Here is a 17,774-nt window from a genome sequence, read left to right on the forward strand (position 1 = left end):
TCAGAATGTGAAACTTGAGTAGTTTGGATTATGATCTTGGAAAAGTCTAGAATACATTGAAATATGTAGTGTAAAAGGATGAGGTAGATGACGTCTCATATTAGGATTACAGTCACTTGCCAAAGTTGTCTCACCTATCCAAAAGATATTTCAGATCATTGATTTACAGTCACACAATAGAAAAGAAGAGTTTAGACTTAGAGCTAGCATGTAGCAGCCTATGCATTTTTTGTTAATGTGAGAGCTTCAACATGTACATATACACTTGTAAGAGTGAAAGAATCATACATATTTTCTTGAGAAACGCATGAACTCATGGGGAACTCATGGGGATGCACGAGTTAGTAGTGAAAATACTAGACGGCGGCTTGGCTGAATAGAGATTGTGTAACACCCCGGAAAGTTGTGACTTTTTTTTTATTATTTCTTATTTGATGGCTTATTTTATTTTAATTAATGTGGATGTTGAATGAGAATTTCTTTTGTGGAAATTGAGTCTCTATGTGTTTGAATTAATTATGTGAAATTAGTTGTTTTGAGTTATGTGAGTTAATGTGATTAAGCTTCCAATGTGTGAATTAACTTAAATGGGATAATGCATAATCATTCTAGCCATTTTATTTGAAATTTTCGGCCCTCCTAATTATTGGAAATAATACTTTCTTTCTTGGATTTAATTAATTGCTTTGGGATATTTATCCAAATTAAATCCAAACCAAATTATCCCTATGCTATTCTAAATGATTTTCGACCCCTTAGCCATCCATTGAGATTTCTAAATCTCCTATTAATTAGGAGAGGGAATTATTTTTGTAGATTTAATTGTATCTTGTTTATCTCTTTCCTTGAATTAAAGTCCAATTAAATCTTACCATATCTTGCCAAATCTCTCCATATCCTATGTTAATTAGGATTTGATTCTTTCTTTCCCTAAAACCTCATAATTTTCGCCCATATGTCTTTCAATTACTTGTGGGATTAATTTATTTGTTACCTATTTTGTGGGAGTCTTTTCCTACAAGAAATTACCAAATTTAATTCCTATTCCTATTTGATTTGAGGATTCAAGTATTTTTCCTTTATTTTTCCCATTATACACGCCCCTTTTTATTTCCTCACTTGGAGATGCTTGAATTATTTTGTTACCTTATTTATGAGATACTGAATATCTTTTTACCTATTTTGTGAGTATCTTTCTCTCCAAGTAAGTATCAAATAAATATCTATGCTAATTAAATAGCAATTTTCAAAAATTACTCCCCACATACTGCACGCCTATTTTCCTTTTAATGGTGGGATTTATTCATTGACCTCTATTTTATTCTTCCACAATTTAATTGCTTTATTGTGGGATTTATCCTAGACTATAAATAAAAAGAACCCTAACCCTAGCCCTCATATTTTCGCCTCCCTCTTCTCTCCATACCACACGTCTCTCTCTTCCTCTCCTTCTCCACCAATCCCTCACCAATTCCTTGTTCTTGCATCATTGTGGAGTTGGAAATTCAAGATTCATCGAAGAATCACATCATTCATCATTCCTACCGATTGTTTTTCATGAGAAAGGTATACTTTGATTCATCTTTCTCCTTCTTACCATTGAATCCATGTGTCTTGATCCCCTCATGCATATAGTGAGGGTAGAAATCATAGATCTAAAAATTAATCGGTTGGGTAGGATGTTTGCATGAGAAAGTATGTGTATGTGCGTGAATGTATGTGTGTGTGTGAGTTTGTGGATGATTCATTGGTGAATGCTATGTGTAAATAGGAGAACATAGTTGTGATGTCGTTTTTGAAGCGGGAATATGTGTTGAAAGCATGAATATGTATCTGTGGATGAATGATAGACAAACCCTAGTTTGTAAATGTTGAGCATGAAAACTGTGGTGTTCGGATAGTAGGTTCCCACGAGTGTTTGGCCGACCAAACGATCTTATTATGGCACGAATTTTTAACTGAGTGAAGTTTTTAAGTGTCTTCTGTGTTGTGTCAAAATTTCAGTCTCTTTTGAAGAAAGATGAATTTTTAACGAAATTTTCAATTGAACTGCGCAGTCCTGTCAGAATTTGTATTCTCGTCAAGTTAGTTTCGTTTTTATTTTTGACCGAGCTAAAGATGTGATTTTGGTGTGGATTTTTAACTGGATGAACCTTGATGTGTCTACTCTGTGGTAACCAAATTTTAGCTTCAAATGATATCGGATGGATTTTTAATGATTTTTACAAAACGACTGCGCTGTTCTGCCAGATTCATGTCTTGATTGAAATAGTCTTGTTGGCAAGTTTTGAATGAAATACATGATACATGTATGAGTAAGAACTTATCCTATGATGTGATTATGCGTTGCACGTTGATGTATACCAAAGGGTTCGTATCGTTTATGATGGTGAACGTTGGGATGGGCAATATGAGAAAATGATGAAAGGAACGATAGGGCATGCATGAGTAATGTGTTGATAGAAAACTGATTGTGTTGTATTATGTGGTTATGATGTTGATAAGGGTTGTTGTGCGTACGTGGGTACGAAGAGCAAGGATTTCAATAAAGTTGTGAACCGTGTTTGTAAGCAATCGAGATGGGCTTTCTAACTAAGTATTTTGTGGGCTTTCTTTACTAAAACTCTTTTACATTTCAAAATTATGATATTGGAGATATAAGGGTGGTTTAAAGTGTTATGTCATGCCATGATTGTTTTGATGTTGAGATTGTTACTTGATGCCTAGTTCGTTTGAGCTTGCTCCGTTAGGCTATAGGGCTATGTGTGAAACGAATTCGGGTCTGAGTAGGGCCGCAAACCCTATCAGGCTGTGTACACAGGTGGGATCGGGAGCCGTCCCTGCTTGTCGGCCGGTCTCGTGGGCGAATAGTGTGGCCACACTTTTGTCGCACTATGGTAAGAGGATGTGATTGATTGATTGTAGAGAAAGTGGGGAGATTGTTTTGGATGGCCAGTCTACGAAAATGTTTTGTGATACTCGATGATATTCTTTTCTAAAATGTTAAAAATCGAGTTCACTATGGTATGGATGACATAACTTTTATCAAATATTTTGACATGTGTCCACTGAGTATGTCAAGTACTCAGCCCTGCATATGTTTTCTTTATGTGCAGGTTGAGCGGTGATGTTGCGGCGGATGTTGAGTCGAGCCTTAAAAAATTCCGGATGCGTCGTGTCTTCATACATAGGCGTCTCCCTATGACTCTCTAGACACCTTTATTCCGCTGCCTTGTTTTGAATCGTTCTTGATAAAGTCTTTCGTTTTGCTCTACACTACTTTATGACATTAATTACCTTGAGATATTAACCCGCTGCTTAATTGTTTAATCGATTAAAACTTTTCTTTTGAAGCTTTGTTTAAGATGTTGTCTTTCATTGTTTTCCCCTTCTTCTTCCCCGCTCCTTAGTCTCTTCCCTAGTTACGATTTCTCCATCTTTACTATCCTTAGTAAGGCGGTCGTGACAGAGTCACGACCGCCCGTACTAGGGGTACTACAAACATGGCTATCGTGACCAACAATAACGACAACATACAATGATGACAATTTATGAAAACTCAATTAGCTTAAAGGAAGAAAATATTTTAGTTTAAAGAAGTTTAATGTTATAAGTTTACTATTAATTAGAAACGACTTATGACAGCTATTTTTAAAAGAAGAAGCGGAGAAAATAAATATTAAAATTCAATTAACTTCTAAAAGAAAACATTTGGTTTAATCCACGGAAAAACCATTTTAGAGTAACAAGGTAAACACAAGGTTAAAGTCTAACACAACTAAACATGCTCAAACACAGTACGAAAAAGAATAAAGTCTTGAGGCATAGTTCAAAAGTGTAGCAGCGGAAATAAGGTTCAAAGAGAGTCAAGGATGACGCCTATGTATGAAGACACAACGCATCCTAAGTTCTAAGGCCAACTCAACATCCTCCGCAACATCCCGCTCAACCTGCACATAAAGAAAACATATGCAGGGCTGAGTACTTGTTGTACTCAATGGGCTCATGCCGAAAACATTTTATAATTAGTTATGTCATCCATACAAGTGATCTCGAGTTTTTATGTGTAGTTAAGAAGATATCACGAGAACACAAAAATATTTCAAAGTCTGGCCAGACAATTTATCTCCCCACTTCACATCAATCCATCAATCACAATCATCATATCACAGTGCGACGATAGTGTGGCCACACTATTCACCCACGAGACCGGCCGACTAGCAAGGACGGCTCACGATCCCACCAGTGTACACAGCCTGATAGGGTTTGCGGCCTTACTCAGACCCGAATTTGTTTTCACAACACAACCATGTAGCCTAACGGAGCAAGCTCAGACGAACTAGGCATCAGGCAACAATCTCACAAACAAAAACAACATGGCATGACATAACAAGTTAAACCACTCTTATAACACCACCTCGTATTTTCGGAAAAATAAAGAGATTTGAAAAAGAAAGCCCACCTCGATTGCTTAACAACACAAAATCCAACTTATGGCAACTCTCGTTCCTCGAGCTCACGTATACACAATCACCCTTGCCAACGACAACACAATCAGCCTTCCATCAATTTATATTATCATGCATGTCCTATCGTTCTTTTTTTTCAATCTCTTAAATTACCCGTCCCAACATTCATCAACATAAGGAAAAACATGCCATAATATTTCTCAACGTGTCACACATAATCACGTCATAGGATACCTTCTCAAATCATACATGCATAATATAATTTATTAAAACTTGGCAACAAGTGATATTTCCACATAACAACAAATCCGGCAGAACTGCGCGGTTGGTTTGTAGAAATCACTAAAAATCCAACCGACCTCATATGAAGCTAAACTTTGGTCACAACATGGTAGACACATTCAAGTTCATCCAGTTAAAATTTTACACTCAAATCATGTCATTTGGTCAGACAAAACATTAATGCAACTCTCTGGTCGGAACATAAAAATTCTTACAGCACTGGGCAGTTCATTTGAAAAATTCACCACAAATTCATCCGATGCCCAATGAGGCTGAAATTTTCACACAACTCAGAAGACACTTCAAATTTTCATCTAGTTCAAATTCACATCAAAAGGAGGTCATTTGGTCGGTCAAATAGAAAACGGTACTTTCTGGGCGAGAACACAAGTTCCTGGTAGAATTGCGCAGTCAGCTTCAAACATTTATTAAAAATTCATTTTTCGACAAAAAGGGATACAATTCACACGAAACACAGAAAACACCTTGAAGTTTACTCAGTAAAACTTTCATGCCAAAATTCAGTCGTTTGATGGATCAAAAACACGTCGGAACCCACTGTCCGAACACCACAGTTTTCAGGCTTCACAATTTCGAAATTAGGGTTTCTTCCTCATTCATCCAAATACAATTTTTCATGCTTACAACGCACAATCGTGCTTAAAAGGTTCTCACAATCATGTTCACATATAATCTCACATCATTACCAATGATTCAATCAAACTTCACACATATTCATTCAAAATCGCATATTCACCAATGTTCTCGTACAAACACAAATTCCCACCGATTAATTATGTGATCTAAGATTCTTACACTCGCTATATGCATGAAGGAATCAAGAACAAGGTTTCAATGGAGAAGATGAGGAAAAGATTTAATTATACCTTCTTGAATCGAAAACCAAACGGTAGAAGCAAGGATTGATGCGATTCGTCGGGAACTCTTGACAATTAAACTCCAATGGTTGCAAGAACAAGGATTGGAAGGAATTTTGGAGAGGGTGAAGAGAGGGAGGAAAAATGTGTGGGGGAGGATGGAGGAGGCGTGTGAATTGTGGGAGAGATTAGGGTTAGTTTTTTTTTTTTTTTTTTTATAATCAAGAATTTATTCCTCCACAAAAAAAAACAATTAAAAATTGTTGAAGGAGAGTAGGAATTAAGGAGTAGGCGTGTACTTTTGAGAGAAAATGGGTTGTGGTATTTTTTTTACTAATTAATTAGAGATATGGTTCAAATCAAATTTATTTTGAGAGAAAGAATCCCACAAAATAGGAACAAAATATTAATCCCTTTAAAATATAGGGAGGGGTCAAAAATTATGATTATTTCCACAAGGAAATAATTTAAATCCTAATTTAAATAGGCTAAGGAAAGATTTGGCAAGATATGGTAAGATTTAATTGGATTTTAATTCAAGGAAATAAACAAAGTACCAATTAAATCTACAAAACAATTCCTTCTCCTAATTAATAGGAGAATTTCGAAAATTTCAAGGGATGGACAAGTGGTCAAAAATCATGTAGAATAACATAGGGGCAATTTGGTTTGAATTTAATTTGGATAAATATCCCAAAGCAATTAATTAAATCCAAGAAAGAGAATATAATTTCCAATAATTGAAGGGATCGACAATTTTCAATAATTTGGCTAGAGCAAAAATGCATGATATCATTTATTTAATTCCCCACATTGGAAAATGTATATAACACTGCGTTCCACATCACTCGTGCCAATTTATTTCACATAACCAACTCGATCACATAGAAACAAATACATTCATAAAAGAAATTTTTATTCGACATCCATATTAATATAAAAGTCGCAAAAATTTTTGGGGTGTTACATCCTTCCCCTCTTAACAGAAATTTCGTCCCGAAATTTGATCGTCTCACATAAACAACTCGGGGAACCTTTCTTTCATTCTATCTTCTAACTCCCACGTGGCTTCCTCGGGACCATGGTGTTTCCACAACACCTTCACGGATGCTATCGACTTGTTTCGCAACTCTTGTACCTTCCGATCTAGGATTGCCTCTTGCCTTTCCTCGTAGCTCATGTCGGGGGTTAGGATCACTTCCTCTTGATGAATCACATGCTTGGGGTCAAACACGTACTTGCGCAACTGCGATACATGGAACACGTTGTGCACATTCCCAAAACTGGGAGGTAACGCCAAGCGGTAAGCCACAGGACCTACATCATCGATAATCTCGTACGGTCCTATAAAACGCGGTTTCAGCTTGCCTTTCACTCCAAACCTCACAACTCCTTTCATTGGGGATACTTTCAAGAACACTTTGTCACCAACGTCGAATTTGATTTCTGTTCGACGGACGTCAGCATACGACTTCTGCCTATCTTGAGCTTCCTTGATCCTTGCGCGGATTTGATGCACAATTTCGGTCATTTCCTTTATAGCGTCGGGTCCTAACATCTTCCTCTAGCCAACTTCATTCCAATACAGTGGGATTGACACTTCCTGCCATACAAGGCTTCATACGGAGCCATATCGATCGTCGCTTGGTTGCTATTGTTGTAGGCGAATTCAACCAACGGTAGAACAGTTTCCCAACTTTCCCCACGATCTAAGACAACGGCTCGCAGCATATCCTCGAGCGTTTGAATCGTCCTCTCTGACTGCCCGTCCGATTACGGGTGATAAGCAGTGCTGAAGTTCAGTTGTGTGCCCAATTCCCGTTGCAAACTCATCCAAAACTATGATGTGAACTTCGTATCGCGGTCGGACACAATGGTCTTTGGCACCCCATGCAAACGCACAATCTCATTCACGTAGAGCTTTGCTAACTTGTCCGCGCCATAAGTAATTCGAATCGGTAAAAAGTGCGCGCTTTTAGTTAGTCGATCGATGATCACCCAAATCGCAGTGTTGCCCTTCTGTGACTTTGGCAAACCCGTCACGAAATCTATAGCTACATGCTCCCACTTCCATTCGGGAATTTCGAGTGGTTGCAACTTCCCATATGGCCGTTGGTGTAAGGCCTTCACTTGTTGGCATGCTAGACATCGTTCAACATATGACGCACGTCTCCTTTCATTCCACTCCAAAAAAAACGTTGCTTCAAATCTCGATACATCTTCGTGCTTTCGGGATGAGCAGTGTAAGGCGTGTCGTGTGCTTCACTCAAAATCTCATCTTTTAGCGCCTCATCGCTCGGCACACACAATCGTCCATCGTACGTCAAGGCATTATCCGCCTCCTCACGGTAATGATCAAGCTTATCGGCTCTCACCTTCGCACGTAATTATTCCAACTTCTCATCACGTAGCTGGGCTTCTATGAGCTTGGTTCTCAAATCTGGCTCAATCACTAGCGTCGCCAATCTCGCTTCTACTGTCTCGGGCGCTTTCACTATTTCCAATCTCATCTTGTCGAATTCGTGAATCAACGCTTCCTCTTGCGTTAGGAAATAAGCCAGTTGAGATTGGTTCTTCCTACTCAAAGCATCGGCTACTACGTTGGCCTTGCCCGGGTGCTAGTGAATACCACAGTCATAATCTTTCACAATCTCTAACCAACGTCGTTGTCGCATGTTTAGCTCCTTCTGCTCAAAGAAGTACTTGAGACTCTTATGATTCGTATAAATCTCACATCTCACTCCATAGAGATGGTGTCTCCAAAATCATGAGTCGGAAATTCATATGCTATCACCTTCCCATCCTGCATCAACACACATCCTAGTCCTACTTTCGACGCGTCAGTATAGACGGCGAAGTCCTTGTTGGGTTCTGGTACCGCTAGGACTGGTGCTGTAGTCAATTTCTCTTTCAACAGTTGGAAACTCACCTCGCACTCTGGCGTCCAAACCACCTTGATTCCTTTCTTTAACAGTTGTGTCATCGGTCTCCCAATCTTAGAGAATCTTTCAATGAATTTTTGATAGTATCCCGCCAATCCCAAGAAACAGAGGATTGCACTCGGCGTTTTCAGCGATTTCCAATTCTGCACGGCCTCCACCTTTGCTGGGTCTACTTGAATTCCATTTGCCGTCACAATATGACCAAGAAAGTTCACTCGAGTCAACCAAAACTCACACTTACTAAACTTGGCATAAAGCTTCTCCTTTCGCAATGTTTCCAACACTGTTTGTAGATGCCATCCATGTTCCTCCTCGTTCTTCGAGTATACTAAAACATCATCGATGAAGACTAACATGAACTTGTAGAGATACTCGTGGAAGACTCGGTTCATTAAGTCCATGAAGACGGCCGGGGCGTTGGTCAGCCCAAATGGCATCACGACAAATTCATAATGGCCATAACAAGTGCCAAAAGCAGTCTTAGGCATATCCTCTCGTCGGACCTTTAGTTGATGATATCCCGACCTCAAGTCCATTTTTGAAAATACACCCGCTCCTCGAAGTTGGTCAAACAAATCATTAATCCTCGGCAGTGGATACTTATTCTTCAAGGTCATCTTGTTGAGCTTACGATAGTCGATGCACATTCTCATTATTCCATCATTTTTCTTAACGAACAATACAGGCACCTCCACGGTGATACACTAGGTCGAATAAATCCCAAATAGAACAATTCTTGCAACTGAATCTTCAATCTAGCCAACTCTTTATGGGTCATTCGGTATGGTGCTTTCGATACTGGCGCAGAGTCTATAGTAAACTCCACTTGCTTGTTAGGCGGTGGTCCAAGCATAGTTTCAGGGAACACGTCAGTAAAGTCTCGTACTACTGCCACGTCTTTCTCCTTCAAATCCTTCTTTTCCTCCCCGTTCAAGTACACAAGATACGTCGGACGCCCTTTTCTTATCATCGTGGTTGCTTGCAATGCGGAGATTATGGAGGTTCGTCGGTTCATGGAGATCCCATATAAGATGGTCGGCTCTTTGCTCGGGGGCTTGAAAAGAAATCTGCCTCCCTTTACAGTGAATCGTCGCGTGGTTCTCGGCAAGCCAATCCATTCCCAAAATTATGTCAACGCTCTCCAAGGCATGACGTGTAAAAGTCGAGCTACTACTCTTAACTCTCCTAACACAAACTTTAGTCAAACTGTCACGACCGCACTCCCTAAGGATAGGAATCACGGTGGGTCGCGACTAATGGGGGAATTAAGAAGAGGGGAAGAAGGGGGTAGCAATCAAGGGAATACGAAATATCGATCAAAAGATGAAATTTCATTAATCAAATAACATTCAAATCCCGAAAATACATAACGTAAGTGACATAGTTTGACAACTCAAAGGAAAGTAAAGAGATTCTTAAAAACGTAGAGTAGCGGAAGCAAATGAGAGTTTAGCTACTACTATGTATGAAGACACAATAGTAACCAGAACAATTATTGAATATGTTTCTTGAATCATCGCTCAACATCCTCCGCCTCCCGACCTCGCTCAACCTCCACATAGGGAAAACATATGCAGGGGATGAGTACTTGATGCACTCAGTGAACTCATGCCCGAAATACATTTTATCGATATAGATATGTCAAGCCATCATTGAGTGAAACTCGGGTTTTACTTTAAAAGGCCGAGAAACACTAAATCATTCCTTAAATAAAATAGTGCCTGCGCAGGCAAGCATCACCGTCATCCTCCATCATGTACCATATCTGAACCATCATGTGAAACGAGAATGTGGCCACAAACTCGATCACTGGACCGGCCGACCACAAAGGACGGCTCACGATCCCCATCAGTGCACTAGTCTGAGTAGGGACTCACTCCCTAGTCAGACCCGAATTCGTTAACCATCAAAGTCTAGTAGGACATTATCCTAGTAGACAATCAGATAGGCAATTCAAAATATAAAATAAGGCATGACATAACAGTTAAACCACCCTTATCTCACCATATACATATCATTGCAAATAAAGAGTTTAAGCAATAAAGCCCACCTCAATAGCTTAGAGTTTTCCTTAAGTAGCTTCTTGTTCCGACTTTAGCGGGCGTGTGAACCACCTTCTCGGAAAATACATAAAGTACTCATCAATCTCGGTAACGAAGACATTTTAGAATGCATGCACTCTAATTAAAATCTTTTAATTTGTTTTCTCGGTTTTTCGTGCATTTTCGATTATTCGGCGGCCGCCCAAGGCGTCGCGTGCGACGCCGGTCGGCCGCTTACACCAATACTTCCTCCGCTGGCTCCTCATATTTTTCCTCCGCGATATAGGATTTAAAATCCCCAAAATTATATAAGAGCACAATTAAATTATCGCAACTATTTTCCTTTGCAATTATACTTATTTCGTACTTTGAATTATTCCGAGAATTAAATAAATAATTCCCCACGATTAAATTATCGGCCCAAGGATTTAATTAGAAGGCCCAAGACTTATTTCCCCACCTTTTATCTCCAATTAAAGTTTTAAAGCCCAACAAAATTAATTGGAGCCCAACTAACCAAAACATTCCATTTTAATTTAATAGGCCCACTTTCTAAAGAAAACAAAGGAGAGGCCCAAATTTATTTCCTTCCTCCTTCACGCCTCACCTCTCCTCCTCCTCTCTCTATCTTTCTAATTCTCTTTTGCAACAAACAATTAAAGAAGTCCCCAGATTCTTCGTCGTCGTCTCCCATCTCACCACGGGATCGACGAATCAATTCTACCGAGGGATCCATGGCGTTGACGTCACCGCTGCTCGCCGACGGTCGCTGCTGTGCAGTCGCCGTCGCTTGCCGACGGGAGATGCTGCTGTCGCGCATCCAGATCGGTCGTCGTCCTTTTCGCCGGTTCGCCGCCGACGTCGCTTGACGTCGCCGCTTCTGTCATGACGGTGCTGCTGTAGCTTCGCCAGCCGCTGCGGTCCTCCTCATGTCCACCGCCGGGTCAGGCCGCGGTAGAAGACGCAGTGCCATCGCCGTCAGACGCCGCTGTTCCGCCCCGAAACATCACCGCAGACCCCGAAACGTTCCGGAACTAACCCGAACAACCCCGATTACAACCGAACAGATAAGTTCTTTTACAAAGCTATGTCCTTTCATTTTAAATTTTCAATTACTCTGTGATGGGTGTTCAATTGGTTATGTTCGATTGTTGGAGCTTGATTGTTGACTGAAATTATGAGTGGGAGTGATGTATGATGAACATGATAGGAATAACATCGATCAAAAGGAAAGGGATTTATACCTTCGTTGCTATAACTTTGACTGCGAAATTGGCAGGTCCGTTTTCTTGGCTCGTATGAGAAAACAAAATGGCAGCAGATTTCTCCCACTCTCTCAATCTCGGCTCTCTTGGCTCTCCCTCTCTCTCACTGGTTTTTTTGCTTGAAAAGTATATTGTGAGGAGTTAGGGGATGGGATACGTGAAGGAATTTTTGTATTAATGTATGACCTTTGATTTGCAGAATTTATTGTGGAAGATGGAGAGTGAAGAAGTTGAAAAATGGAGAGTCTCATGGTGGAGAGAATCGGCCAAGAGGGGAGAAGGAAGAAGAAGAAAAAGACTTTGGGCTTGCACCCACATTTTTGGAAATGAATTGGGCTCAAAAACATTTCCCACAACTTTAATTAAATTTATTTTGGGCTCATTTAGTTACAAAGCCCAAATTTGTATAATTATTTATTTGTTAGACTTTTTTTTATTGTTATGGCCCAAAACCATTTTTTTCTTATAAGAATATTGGACTCAAATTTTTATTTGAGAAGCCCAAGTATATATATACTTTACATTCTCGCATTTCCTTCAATAATTAAAAATTCGCGGAAACTTTAATTAATTCGTTATCTTATCTTCACAACGATTAAAATCGTCCAACGCAACCACTTATATTTGGTGTTGTTCCAAATATAAATTCCTCGAGTGTTCCTCGATTTATATGCGCCAAGCACTATAAAAAGTACGGACGTTACACAAACAGTCTTAACTTGGATATGAACCGATTTTGAAATATAACAATTGGTTATGATCATCCCCACGGAGCTTGAAATAACATAAGATAGGTCATGAATATGAGATGAAATCAAATAAATGTCAATTTTCATAGTAGGCTACCAAAAGATAATTCAGTTGTTCGACCAAATTTGGAAGGTCCACACATCAATGGATAATTACTTAAAGAGTTGAGGATAAAAAGGATTAGTTGCGTAAGGATTGAGAAATGTAGGCAGTTGTCACAAAGCAGTACAGATCATGGTTCAACGAAAATCTTAATATGGAATGATAGATTCACGGGTTTATAAGTTTGTGAAAGACAACCAAAGTCAAAGGGGCTTTTGAAAAAAAATCAAGTGTATTAAGTTTGTTAAGGCAAGGTACAAAATGTAGGCCTTAACTTCATTTTGTAGAAAGAAAGGTTCTATTATGGAAAGGATACATATAGTGGAACTGAACCAAAAGAATTTCACTCTGTAAGAAAGAACTTGACATAGACATGGTGACCAAATAAAAAGTTGAACAAAAGTTCCAAGAGAAATATCCCACAGAAAACATGTCTGCCAAACGTGATCGTATTGAAGGACATTATTGCAAGCAGTCTTAGGAATGAAGTTCAACAGCAAAGGCTCACAAAGTCAAAATATTGTTGTATAAATAATAGATCAAAGAAGACTACAATCAATCCAGGTGTCCGAAGTTATGAAGGCAATACCACTTTCCAAGAACTGAAAGTGAGTTGTGACTCAATGGAGGAAAAGAAATAATATGCCTCACTTGCAAGGGATGAATGAAACATCTGTTAAATAGACAGTGGCTCACGGCTATTTGAAAGGTCCTAAAAGATAACTTCATAGAACCCAAGTAAGAACTGTTGATTATAATAGTTTGTTCTAGCTATTAAAGTCGCACTCCCTCGTTCATCTTTCGCAAGCCGAGACTGGTAACGTCGCTCTAAGAACTGTGGATTCTACGTTGAGATTCTTCATGTCATTGCATCTAATAATGATAGTCGGAATCCATATCTTCATAAAATCCTCTGCATGTCATAATGACAATCCTCGTAGGACATTGTTATCATCCTCGTGCTCCTTAGCAGGGTATGAAGATCATCTCCATCATGTTGCCTGTCACGCCCGCATTTCCTAAGGATAGAAAACACGGTTGATCGCGACTAGGGGTGGATTAAAGAAGCGGGTAAGAAAGGGGAAAACAACGCAACTCGATCATAGCTCGAAACAAATGGGAATAGCTCGAATAAAAATCAGAGTATCTCAACAATCAACAACTCAAGAATGAATACTATCTCAACGATACAAGAACTCAAAAGAAGAACAACTACTTAGCGGAAGCATTTGAGAGAATGAATATGCCACGTATGAAGACATGACACATTCTACACACTTAAATTTCTTCAACGGTCTTGCTCAACACCCACCGCACCCGTCACGCTCAACCTGTAATTTTTAAAAGAAAAGCAGGGCTGAGTACTTGATGCACTCAGTGGGCTCATGCCGAAAATATTTTATAAAAAGTATTTATCATGCCACCATTGAGTGACCTTGGGGTTTTAACTTTAGAAATCGCCCAAGACACTAAAATCATTTCCATCGTAAAACTCGTGACTGCAGTCATTTTCCCATAGATGTCTACCATATCTGATCCACTGATGACAAGGAACGTGGTCACATTCCAAGTCACTAGACCGGCCGACCCAAAAGACGGCTCACGATCTCCATAGGTGTACACTAGCCTGAATAGGGACTCACTCCCTAGACAGACCCGAATTCGATTGTCCATTGATGGCAAAAGCCACATCAGATAGGTTCCATAGAATAAAACAAAACAGGCATGATAAATATTCATATCATTTTCACATAAAAATATACTTAGGGCATTGCCTATATTTAAAAAGAAAGCCCACCTCGATTGCTTAATCCGAAATTATTTTCTTTCCCTTGCGATCACAATTCACTTGCGAGATATCACCTTTAGAATTTACATAGTACATAAATCAACACACTTTCAAAATAAATAAATAAGATGGATGCATCCTATGTCTTCAATTATTTTTCTTGTTCAAGATTATAAAATTTTTCCAATCTAAGGCTTAAATGTTCTCGATTAATTTCGGCCGCTCACACCTCAACCGATTATATTAGAAACAAGCCCAAACCAAATAAATTAAGAAGCCCAAAAGAAAGAAATAATGTACTCCCATTTATTTACACGTACTGCATATATACTCCCTCACTTCCATTTTAAATCCAAGATTCACAATATTAAATTGATAAACCCATTAAAGAAGTAAAACCAATTAAAGAAATAACCCAATTCAAAGTAAGATGCTGACCCAAAAAGGAAGAAAAGGAATTGTATGCTCACACTCTACGTATACTCCCCCTTCACATGCTATTTCAAAAATTATAAAATAGAAGGATGGCAAAAACTCTAATTTCCAGAATTTTACGCCTACTGCCTTCTTTCTCTCTGTTTCATCTCTCTCCCAATTTTAACTCAAGCATACACGAATTACGTCGCTGCTTCGAGGTCGCCCACCGTCAGTCAACAGGGTGGAGAGCCCCTGCCGTCGTTGCGGTTCGTACCGCTGTTGCCGCCCCGTTGTTGTCTGCTGAGACCGCACCTGCCCACGATTCCACCCCGAAACAGCCACGTTTTCCAATTAAAGGTTCGTTCTTGATTTAGTTATGTCCGGTTCTTAATTCGGTTGCTTCGATTTACTCGATTAGAGATTTATTTCAGATTTCATGAGATGCACAAGAATGGAATAGGAATGGGGTGGAAGAAGTGTATACCTTTGTTGCAAGGAGTTGCAGGAAAACAATTTGGGGGACTCTCGGTTCTCTTACTCTTACTATTTCTTCTCAACTGTGATTTCAAGAATTTATATTATGGAATCAAAATATGGGGGTTCCTATTCATGTGATTTAACATAAATTACCTTTGTTGGAAGGGAAGAAAACTACAAGAACGGTAGGTTGCTGAGATTGTGGGAGGAAAAGTATAAATAGATTTAACAGAGAGTATTTGGTTGGAGATTTTTAAGGAGAGAAGGAGATATGGAGAAAATCATATAGTAATGGGATTGTGAGATATTTCTTTGACTTAAATTTGACTATAGGAAGAATAGAATAATTATTTAATATTTCAGCTTCTAAAAAAAAATTCCATAGGCTCTCAAAATAAAACGGAACGATAGTTGGCTAAAAGAATTCGACAGTAATCCAAAAACAACTTAAAGGAATAGGGAAAAGTCGGGCGTTACAATCTATCCATCTTAACAAAAATTTCGTCCCGAAATTTGCAAAAATAAAAATAAAAAGAAATATAACTAAACGGTTCCTTAGTACTCTCATCTCATCTTCAAATTCGCAAGCGTATTTCTCGCAACCACAATGTTAAAATTGGTTTGGGGGTGGAGCTAGGTCTCCTCTAGGGTCGGCTTGAATTGCTTGAAGTTGTGGGCGTGGTCCTTGGTCGTTTTACCTTACACCTACTCCAACATTCTTACTTGGGCAATCTCTAGAGAAATGACCATTTCCACCACAGTTGTTGCATCCATCAAACTTGAGTCTACACTCTCCACGGTGGTTCCTAAAGCATATAGTGCATGGAGGAATCCTAGGTCGGAAATTACCCCTCTGATTGGGAGCAGTCTGGATATGTTGTTGCCTCTTATTTTCATATGGACCCTGATCCCCATCCCATTTCCTCTTGTCTCGAGAGTTATGTTGTTGCTGTGGTGTTGGTGGTGTAGGATTCGCTACCGTCTCATCCTTAGGCAGTGCCTCTTCCACATCTAAAGCGCAACTCAAAATCTCGGAGTATGTAACTCCTCTACGGCTGGCCACGGCTACCCTTATTTCGTGTCTAAGACCAGAACGAAATTTTTCGGCCATTTTCTCATCTGTGTCTACCAACTCGGGTGCATATCAGGTCATTTCACAAAGAGCACGGTCGTACTCTGTCACCGTCATACTTCCTTATTTTAGGGTGTGGAACTCAACTATCTTTGCCCGTCTGTAGCTCATGGGAATGTACTTGTTGTACACCTCCTCCTTGAATTCATTCCATGTCAGGGCCTCACGGCGTGCGGGGTTCATTGTTCTTCGCTTAGTATCCCACCAAAAATTGGCAGGCCCAGTTAATTGAAAATTCACACAAGCGAGACGTTCCCTATCTGTGCACTCCATAAACTCGAATATACGCTCGAGGGCGCGTATCCAGGCCTCTGCCTTTGGTGGCTCTCCAAGTCCATCAAACTGTGGGGGGTTTTGCTTCAAAAATGTCTTGATGTATCCTTTTTCTTGAGGTGGAGGTGGGGGTGGGGGTGGTGGTGGTGGCGGGGGTTGATTTCCAACACTCTCCTCGGACCGTTCCTCCCCATTGCGCCCTACTCGTGGACCACGTCCACGTCCATCTCCACGTCCACGTCTCGGTGGCATTCTGTTTCATAGGCACACGAGTTAGTACGATTGTTCATATTCCAACTTCACCACTTTCATATCTTTTCATACACCATAATACTGACTTCTCTTCTCATTCTTCGATTTTCCTTGCCTCGTATTTTTGATAAATTAGGGATTCGCCCCACACTTTCAGATTCTCGTTCATTTTTGTCACTCGGGAAAGTGATAGATTATCTCAACTTAAAACTACGGTTCGCGTGTATTCAATCTAGCCTACAACATAAGCACTCTATGTTCGCCACATACTTCATCATCTCTCATCTCGACATCTTCCACAATTAACGTCATTCATACCACAAGATAAACACACAACATTTTCACATCTCATAGCTAAACACTTTCGCACCTCACATTTGCATTCATAAAATTTTGACACAAAAGCTTTCTTCAAACTCTTTCACACTTTCCTAAAATTTCCACATCTCACTTTTAAAGTAAAAGTTTTGACTCAAAACTAAAATATACTTTCGCATAAACTTTCATCCATCGTATAAAACACTCCATAGAATAACGCATCTTATTTTGCACCTCATAACATAAATATCATCATACTTCCATAGCTCAATTTTCCAAACGAAAAAGTTAAAACTATTTTTCTCGAAACTAAAAAATTTTCGAATAATTCATAAACCCAGTATTTCCATTGATCAATTTTTTTCCTTAAAGATAAATCACCCCAT

At 39.5% G+C, this 17,774-nt stretch overlaps 1 long non-coding RNA gene across 1 annotated transcript; it reads left to right on the plus strand.

Moving 5' to 3' along the window:
- The first annotated feature begins 11,223 nt into the window (after positions 1–11,223).
- On the plus strand, positions 11,224–12,367 carry LOC121807300. The gene is made up of 2 exons (XR_006051793.1): positions 11,224–12,004; positions 12,078–12,367. It is a non-coding gene; the product is annotated as an uncharacterized LOC121807300 (long non-coding RNA).
- The last annotated feature ends 5,407 nt before the right edge of the window (positions 12,368–17,774 follow it).

Source organism: Salvia splendens, chromosome 6 (genome assembly GCF_004379255.2).
Source record: "Salvia splendens isolate huo1 chromosome 6, SspV2, whole genome shotgun sequence".
Taxonomy (NCBI): domain Eukaryota; kingdom Viridiplantae; phylum Streptophyta; class Magnoliopsida; order Lamiales; family Lamiaceae; genus Salvia; species Salvia splendens.